The sequence below is a fragment of the Ursus maritimus genome, unplaced genomic scaffold, assembly GCF_017311325.1.
Source record: "Ursus maritimus isolate PB19 unplaced genomic scaffold, ASM1731132v1 scaffold_15, whole genome shotgun sequence".
Lineage (NCBI taxonomy): Eukaryota > Metazoa > Chordata > Mammalia > Carnivora > Ursidae > Ursus > Ursus maritimus.
The window spans coordinates 15149489-15159201 of record NW_024423897.1 but is presented as its reverse complement, the minus strand read 5'-3'; the positions used below and the strand labels follow the sequence as shown (position 1 = coordinate 15159201).

The 9713-nt window shown below is 45.7% G+C and overlaps 1 long non-coding RNA gene across 1 annotated transcript; it reads left to right on the top strand.

Moving 5' to 3' along the window:
• The first annotated feature begins 8409 nt into the window (after positions 1-8409).
• LOC121102734 lies at positions 8410-9334 on the top strand. The gene is made up of 2 exons (XR_005834804.1): positions 8410-8785; positions 9215-9334. It is a non-coding gene; the product is annotated as an uncharacterized LOC121102734 (long non-coding RNA).
• Positions 9335-9713: the final 379 nt, after the last annotated feature.

Sequence of the window (9713 nt, the reverse complement as noted above, 5' to 3'; positions counted from 1 at the left end):
CTTCTGCTTTTTACGATGGGTATCTCTAAGGAATATAGCTAGACGATGATGGGGAAGGGACCTTTCCACAGTTTGATTTTTGTTGTCATATGATACCCATATACACTCATGGACACACATACATAGATTAAAATATGTATCAACTCGCCAGGGTTTTTTCTGTAAAAATGTATTTATTACCCCCAACAAATCGTCAAAGATTACCGAATGGAAAACTTAGTATAAAATCGACGTGAAACAGTTTCACTAATTCATTTATAGTGGCTGCATCACTACAGGTGGGCCCTTCTGTGCCCTTCCGTAAGTACATACATATATAAAATAAGACAAGTAAGACAAAAGCATTTCATCAATGTGTTCATAAAAGCATCGTCAAATTAAAAAAAAACTGATTTGAACATAAAATCTAAGTAAACATGGTGTGCTAGTTATGAAAAAGAAGGTTCAGGGTAAGCTCCCGTCCCCTCTTTCCACTCAGATTGTGGGACCAGTCCTGTGTGAAAAGTGTGGGGCCACCCCTCTCCACCTACACCACGGACATAGCGGTAGGTGCTTAAGATCATGGACGCTGGTGTTAGAGACCTGAATTCCAGCATCTGCTGTGCGCATTACTTAGCTTCTCTAAGCCTCAGTTCCCACACCTGTAAAATGGGCTTAATAATGGTACCTGATCTTAGGTTTGTTGTGAGATTAAATGAGGTCAGATGTAACGCACGTAGCACAGCATCCTGGCTAAGTGCTTAATAAATGGCTGCTTTGTTGACGGATTTATTCATCTTGGCTGTCCCAGGAAGACTTTTGGTAGCTTGCTAGGGGACACAGAAGTTGAGTGACAGAATTAATGCGAGGAGCCAGGAACAGAGCTCCTGAGAGTCCTCATGCCAGGAAGCCCGGTGGCTCCAGCAGAGCCCCTCGATTGGCTCTGAGCATCCACATAACCGGGACGAGAAAGAGGAACCTGCACTTGCCCCTTCTCTGCCCCACAGGACTATTTTGTTTTGTTTTGTTTTTTTCCTAAGATTTTATTTATTTGACACAGAGAGAGAGAGAGAGAGCACAAGCAGGGGAGCGGCAGGCAGAGGGAGAGGGAGAAGCAGGCTCCCCGAGGATCAGAGAGTCCCACATGGGGCCCCATAGGACTATTTTGATAAGTCTAGTTTATCCACAGAGAAAGTAGTTCTTTCAGGTAAAAAAGAATTCAGGTTCTCGGCCCCACCTTCAGCGATTATTATTCAGTAGATCGGGGTGGGGCTCAGGAAGCTGCCTTTTAACAAGCTTGCGGGTGATTCTGACTTGGGGGTGGGGACCGCGGCCTGGTCTTGGAGACACTGCACAGCTCCAGTGCTCCCTTGCCCAGAGACACATCCTTGGCTGGTCTTCTGTCTGGATATGCACAAGGCCAGCCAGCACTCTTGTAATGTCAGCCAGACGCTGTGTGTCGTGATTTCACGGAAGAGGTTTATCTCCTTGTCCCACTTTGCAGTCCCGACTGTGGCCCCAGGCAAACGGGACCAAACCTGTGATCTCCCTGCGGTTCTCTCTCTGGGAAGTAAGGTCCCCTGACTAATAGCAGGCACTAAGAGGATCCCCCTAGAAACCGAAAATAACTTGAAGAATTTTTTAACCACAAAATCTTTTTTTCTTTAAAGAATGCTCTGAGTTTCTAACGCAAGTTTCAAATAAAGGGGAAGCCACATATACTTCTTAAAATTAAAATGTTAAAAAAATCACGCAAGCAAGACATGCATGCATGCTACTATCAAAACTGCAGGGGCGCCTGGGTGGCACAGCGGTTAAGCGTCTGCCTTTGGCTCAGGGCGTGATCCCGGCGTTATGGGATCGAGCCCCACATCAGGCTCCTCCGCTGTGAGCCTGCTTCTTCCTCTCCCACTCCCCCTGCTTGTGTTCCCTCTCTCAGTGGCTGTCTCTATCTCTGTCGAATAAATAAATAAATCTTAAAAAAAAAAAGCTGCAAACAATACAAATACATATAGACTGGGTGGCTCAGTCGGTGAAGTGTCTGCCTTCGGCTCAGGTCATGATCTCAGGGTCCTGGGATCGAGTCCCACATAGGGTTTCCTGCTCAGCGGGGAGTCTACTCTCCCTCTCCCTCTGCCTGCTGTGTCTCTATCTCTGTCGAATAAATAAATAAATCTTAAAAAAAAAAAGCTGCAAACAATACAAATACATATAGACTGGGTGGCTCAGTCGGTGAAGTGTCTGCCTTCGGCTCAGGTCATGATCTCAGGGTCCTGGGATCGAGTCCCACATAGGGTTTCCTGCTCAGCGGGGAGTCTACTCTCCCTCTCCCTCTGCCTGCTGCCCCCCCCCCCCCCGCCCGCCTGCTTGTGCTCTCTCTCTCTCTGGCAAATAAAGTCTTTAAAAAAAAAAGAATAAAAACTTGAAGCCCTGATTCACATGGCTGTCAGAGGTCACCACTGCCAATATTTTGGTGTATATTCTTCTGGAGTCTACTCCCGACCCTTTTCTGTGCATTTATATTTATCTGGCTATAGAAATAGGATCATAGTGTACATCTTTTTCCCCTGTAAACTGGTCTTACAACAGTGTATTTTGTGTCTAGTGGTTTCTTGTGTCTTACTAGAGGTCTTCTAGAATATTCTGTCTGGATCAATTAAGGTGCTTTGGGCTTTACTCTCCAGCTAGCTTCTCCCCATCTCCCAAAACAGCTTTGCATTTCCAGTCATTAATCCACACAGGATAGCATTTAAGATAATAAAGACCGTTTTTGTCTTGTGTGTCTCTCTTAGGAGCAAAGAATTTGTCCCAGAAGTCCCCATATTCTTCTCATCTCCTGGTCACCTATAAACTGATCACTGAGAAGGGGAGTGGGCTTACAATGAAAGTCAGGTTTTAGACAAGTTGGGTTTTCCCTGAGCTGTGGAGAGGATCAAGATCCCCGAGGAATGGATTCTCCAAGTAGGTGGAAACTGATGTGGGAAACAAAGGCAAAGAAAAATGATTGAATGTCCTTACTATCGACAGCCCATTGACAAGTCCTTGAAACAGGCAGAATGACGTTCCTCCAGGAACTCAGCTGCCTCGATGTTAATACTTTGCTAAGGGCAAAAGGCACTCTTAGCCCAACCCCCAGGTTCCTGTAAGTCTACTTTAACATATAAAAATTCCTTTGGAAGCTTCCTTTATCCCTACCCACCAAGGTCCATGTTGGCAATCATCCCCCAAGCATATGACTCACTGATACACATCTGAAGGGTCTCATGACTAGGGTTTTATTAGACAGTAATAAATGACCTTTTCCCAATAATAGTTAGCCCCCTCAAGGTCCTGGAAAACTTGTTTCCAAAATTCCTTAGAGACTTACACTATCCCTAACCCACTCCCAACTTGAAAGTATATAATGGGCCATTCCTCGTGATCCCAGTGCAGCTCTCTGCCCATGTGTCTTGTCCCCGTACTTTAATAAAACCACTTTTTGCACCAAAGACATCTTAAGAATTCTTTCTTGGCCATTGGCTTCAAACCCTAAGGTCTTTCCTACATCAGAAACCAGGTAGGCAGCTGAGAGTCAAATCTATCTCTTAGGTGAGCCCAAGTGGTTAGGGCTGCCAACGAAGTGCAGAGATATGACAATTATGTAGCTATCGCACAAGTTCAAGTGTTCTGCCAAATGATTAGTTGCTTTTGCAGTGACACTTCTAGTTCAGGGGCATGGGAGTAGCCCCCACCTGTGTGGGAGATGCGTGCTTTTAAGAAAAAGGACCGGAGGTGCAGGGAAGGAATGAAAGAAAAAGAAAAAGAAAAAAAAAGACTGGGGGTTCTATGGCCAAAATTTTAACAGTGACTATCTGAGCGGCATGATTGTAGATGATTTTTGTTTTCTTCTTTATGATTTAAATTTTCCAAAATGCCTATCATGAACTTGGATTACTTTTCTATTCAGAAAAAAACTGTCATTGAAAAAAGACATGGACGAAGCATGCGACAAAGGCAGACTCTGTAGTGGTTGGGAGTTTGCGTTCTAGAACCAGGCAGCCCTAGATTAGCTCATGACCCATATTTATTTCATATAATTGAAGGTGCTCCTGGGATGACAGTTGCTGCATCACTGCCCACTCTTATGGGTAGCGATGGAGGGTCCTCTGTCGTGTGTGGTGCTTCCTGGAGGCAGGGGACAGCCTGAAGTAATCTCATTCAGTTTGTCAAGTGTCCTTCAAATATATGTTTTTTGTTGCCATGCTTTGTAAAAGATCCCTAACGTCAGCTCCTTTTTTATTTTTTATTTTATTTTATTTTTTTTTAAAGATTTTATTTATTTGACAGAGAGAGAGACAACCAGCAAGAGAGGGAACACAAGCAGAGGGAGTGGGAGAAGAAGAAGCAGGCTCCCAGCGGAGGAGCCTGATGTGGGGCTCGATCCCAGAACACCAGGATCACGCCCTAAGCCGAAGGCAGACGCTTAACGACTGCGCCACCCAGGAGCCCCAGCTCCTTTTTTAAAGGACTGAGATGTTTTCACCACCCCCTTTCCCTTCAACAATGAATCGGGCCACATTTCTAGAAAGTCAGCCTTCCATCTGGGCCTGTGCTCTGAAGGCAGTGGGTCAAATGTCATCGTTGCTCACGTTCATCACCCACGTGGGCTTCTATGCCTGCTAGACCGGACTGACTGCAGAGCCAGGCAAGGGCTCCACTTTGTCATGGATGTTTTCATTTGCATATGGAAATCTTTTTCTCTTCCTTTCTAAATGCAATTTTATGTTAATCCCAGTGAAAGGAATGGGTGTGCAGACATCCGGAAGGAAGTGGGTGTGTCCTGGGGTGTAAGACGGCTGAGGTGTTTAAATGCTTCTGTTACGAAGATATGGAAACAGTTGGTCTGGTATTGCTGTCACCTGAGACAGGTAGAACAAGGCAGGGTGGGTCCAAGGTGGAGAGGGCTAGCTTCCGGGGCGAGGTACTACCATCTACTGTCTCATGGCCCCTTTCTACATCAACCCAAACCAAAAGATGATTATTACGTATCAATTGGCCACCCCTGCATTTGTAGGGTAAATTATTAAATCATCATTCAGTGAAGCGTATTCCTGCTGCTAGAATTCCCTGGAGCATGGAATTCTCTAGACAGGAAGTAGCTTGACCAAAAATCAGGGCCTGAGATTTGGAGCATCTTCTGCTGTGACTGTTGATTGGGACTCACATGTGATCCTATGTTCCTTTCTCCTTTCTTTAGGAATTTATATTCATCTGGGCTTTTATTGTGTCTTGCTCTGGAAATCTGCCCTGGAATGCAGCTATTGACCCTGGTCTCCTGCCCTGTCATTTTCTCTCCAAGTTTTGGATTTATAAAAATCCTATCTACTTATCAATCTACCTTTATTTATTTTTGATGGTACTTTAAAAAATAACTCATGCCTCTCATTAAAAGACATTAAATAGTACAAAGGTTATTAAGTGTGTCTGTCTTCTTAGGTGCCTTCTGGACTCCCCGGTGTGAACATTGTTTATACGACAGATCCAAGGCAGGCTGTCCAAACTACCCACCCCATTTGGTGATGACTTTTCAGTCATTTTATTTGACTATGTAACAACCACATATTAACAATTTTATTTATGTTTTTTAACAGGTAAGAAATGTTTCTTTAGACCATAGAAGACCATAGGAGATAGAATGGTATGACTTCGGCCCTGCCTCCAACTGCTCCACTCACTTTGGGGAGAGAGGCATGAAAGTTAAATAATGCCAAGGCAAAAACGTGGCTAGGTCCTGGGTGTTAGTCACCAAACTACTTTACGCCCGAGGCATTATCGTGTTTGTGGCGTAAGCCCCAATGATGATGAAATGCGACTCTGTAGTGTTTGGGAGGCCAGAGAAATTTAGCAAAAGGGAAAAGCAGTACCCTCAGTCCTAGCAAGAAGCAGCATAGCAAACAGACCCTGTCGTTGAACGGTCTTGAGTTTTGGTCTCTGTTTTGTTCTGCCAGATGGATGGTCTTGAACTTTCTGAACCTCAGTGTCCTCATCTGAGGAAGATGGGACCACTGGTAGTACCCACCTCAGAGAGTAGATAGAAGGATCAAATTACATTTTGTGTAGAAGGTCGATCAACAGATGGAAACTCTTATTAAAATTAAATAATGTAAAAAAGGAATGTGGTTGGTTGCCAGGCGAGTTTCTGGTCTTACAAGGGAGCAATTATTAGGTCACGTAACAGTGAAGTTTTAATAATGATTTTGTCTTTGTTTGTTTAGTTACTTTTCATTTGACCACATGTTGCTGAGCACCTACTGTATGCCAGATGCCATGCCGTGTAGTAGGAACACGGTCCTCTGCTGCCATGTTCTCACCTATCCAAGGGGGCCACCAGAGAGACCAGAAGCAATGACACTGGAGTGTGACACATCTTACGATGATGATCGTCGCAGGGTGCTTTAGAAGCATACTTGTCTTTGGGGTGGTGGTCATGGAAGGCTTCCCCGGAGAGGTGATGTCTAAGCTGAGACCTGAAGAACGAGGAGTTTGTATGAGAAACAATGAGAGCTAACATTTTTGAGTATGCTTCTGTCTGCCAGGTACCATGCTGTGTTTCACGTGTGTTTTCCCATCTAGGACTCACAACAAAAGTATGAGGTAGGTACTGTCCTGCCCATTTTACAGATGGGAAAACTGAGGCTCATAGATGTGCTGTTAACTTGCCAAAGAAATGTAGCTGGTAAGTAAAGAAGCTGAGATTGAGACGCGGCACGTATTCGAGTTCATCAGTACCATCAGTCATGCGAGACCAGCCCACATCATGCTTATAAAGTGAGGGCCACTCAGGTTAGCAGGAAAAGCTTATCCTCAGCCAAGCCATATATAGGAAGCCAAAGGAATAAATGGTTTTCTCATATGTGGGAAATAGGAGGGGAGGGGTAGGTTGTGATTCCAGTGGTTTCCAAGAATGATGCGTCCAGATATGAGGGTCAGATTATTTGCGGTTCCAATCTTGAGCTGAGCAAGGGATACCGATGGGTTGGGAAATAATTGCCCATGTATCATTTTTCACAGTGATCCGTGTATTCCAAAATGAGCAAGAGTCGTTTGGACCCTTCGGTTTCTGAGGCAGAAACTTCCCTAAGAATGATAGGTGGGCATCAGTGAGGAGTCCTCGAGCGCTGTCCTTGTAATGGCAGCTAACTTTTATTTAGAACGTTTGTTTCTTGCCAGATACCAATGAAAAGCTCTACAGTTAGTCCTCATAACAACCCTTTTTTAAGCAAAGACACTGGAGGTAGAGACAGAATGAGTGTCTGGGATTCATGACCTCAGCTACCACCCTGGACCAGAGACCTCTGCCCAGGGCTGCTGATACAACTGGCCCATGTTTCTGCGTGAGGGGCTGTTTTCCAGAAAAGCCTTTTGAATGCTTTGGGCTTGACGGGGCCGCAATTAAAATTCTGGCATTCGTTTGCCTTGCGGTTATTTCCCGAATGACAATTAGGTACCAGGCACGGTGCTAAGTTCTGTGGACACAGCTGTGAGCACACAGACAAGACTCTGCCCCGTGGAGGTAAATATGTATGTGCAGAGGATAAAAATACCGTGAAGGAAATGAATGGTGGATGGGATGGAACAACAGGGAGACCATGCTGTGGTAGGTGAGGGAAGGCCTTTCTGATGACATGGCGTTTAAGATGGGACCTGAAAGGGAGCCAGGATGAGGGCAAGCAAGAAGTCCCCATCACGAGAGAGCGCTGCGTGTGTCTGAGGAGCTGAAGGGAGGCCAGTGCGAGTAGAGCAGAGGACTGTGGGAGATGCCCGGCATGGCTGGGCAGGCCCCGGGCTGTGTGCTGTAGTTGGGCTGGCCTTTGGTGTGGGCATCTCTAGCCCTGACAGGTGCAAAAGTCGCTGAGCTGAAGCAGACACACGCCCACGCCAACACGCAAGTATGCTTTGTAGTAAGAGCAGGACAGACGAGGTCCCCGAGGGCCGTAAAACATTACTGACAGGGGTTTCTAAACCGCCTTAGTTTGCAGAGCCCTGAGTAACTCAGTGACTCTTTTCACGGCACGCTGAGGCTGGAAGAGATACCTAATGGTTTCAGTTATTAAGTAGTCGGGTCCAAACAGCATCATAAGTCTTTATGTCCTGACAACGTTTTAGTAGTCATTTGAAAAAAGTGATAACACATAAATGGAAAGAAGAAAATGATATTTCTATTGCTTCTCAAGTCACCCATTACTAATGGGCTGTGTGGGGAATCCGATTGGACGCCTTCGTTTCCCGTTCCACACTGATTGCCTTATGCTGCTGTAGAGTGCCTGCTGGAAACACAGCTTGGCAAAGATGGGCCATCACTGAAAGGAGTGTGGCAAGGCATGTCTGACACTGACACACGGAACAGCCCCCAGTCGGTGCAGTGTTCAACAGATGTTGAGTATCCTGGGTTTCCTTTGGGGGGATTTCAAATATCTCACAGCACTTCTGTGAATTTACATGGTACCCTGGGGGTGATTTGGTAGCCAGTGTGAGGACCACAGAACTAGACATACTGGTTTCCCATTATAGAACTGAGACCATCCTTAGCTGCTAAGTCCAAAGCCATATTTGAGTACATAGTAAGATTTTGTGTGAGGATTCCAGGAAACAACGTTGCCACTCTTTCTGAAAATCCTGTTCTATCTGTCCTTAAATCCATAGGGATGCCCCAGACTGCTAATCCAGTCTGCCTAGTTTGGATAGAGGCGAGAGGAGGAAAGGCGGGAGAAACGTGTCTGGATCTTCGGCAAGGGCATGAAAGCATGTGCTGTTGAACGAAGAGGAAGTGAGTATGCGACATGCAATAGTGATTTGGAGCCCTTGATGAAGAAATGAAGCTCAGATTCTGAAGGGTTGGTTGTTGTCAGAACCTGCAGTTAAGCTGGCTAAGCCTTGGGGTGTTGCCCTTTGTAATCAGGAACATCCTTCCAGAGGCAATCGTAGAACACGGGGAGAAGAAATTTAGCACTAGACTCCACCAGCACATTTCTTTGGTTGCTCCCCTCTGTTTCCTTAGCTGGATGCCGTTCTTGGTGAGTGAGAGAAAGTGTGCAGATTAGTGAGCAGATGAGCAGACCTGTCTTAGGAATGCTCCAGAACCTTGCTGCAGTATAAATACCATACGATCTCAAAGAATAGTAGCCGGTGGAACCAGTTGACTTTAAGGAGTTGAACTTTCTCTTTCTGCATGACATCACCTATGTAAATTTTCCAGGTTGGCTGAGACACCGATGAAACCAGTTCCCGTGGCAACTGGGAGATAGTCTTACATCATCCTAGTGATGGCTCGACCCTGGAAATCAGCGGGAGAACCCACAGTACCACACAGAGGTAGGACGTGTCCCCACTGGTTAATCTTTTAGACAGGAGAATGAAGAAGAGCTCTTCCCTTGGCTTTAGGCTGTCTCATTCTACCTGGCAGTTCATCGGAGAGACACTTCCTCGGGGGAGATCCTAGCCTTGGAAATGTGTCACTCATGTCATCCCCTTGAATGATCCGAGTTCTCTCTGCACGGTGGAGCCATCTGAGTTTCCTCCTGGGTCCGCCGACTTTGGTCATAGCATGCCACAGGGAGAGTGGGTCCAGTGGTTAATATATGCAGAAAAAGCATGACTTTCTTGGGGGCTGGAGTGGGAAACAGTGATATATCCTTTTAAGCTTGGATGACCTGACCTGAAGCGACCTTTTCTCTCTATGCATTTCATTTCAAGTA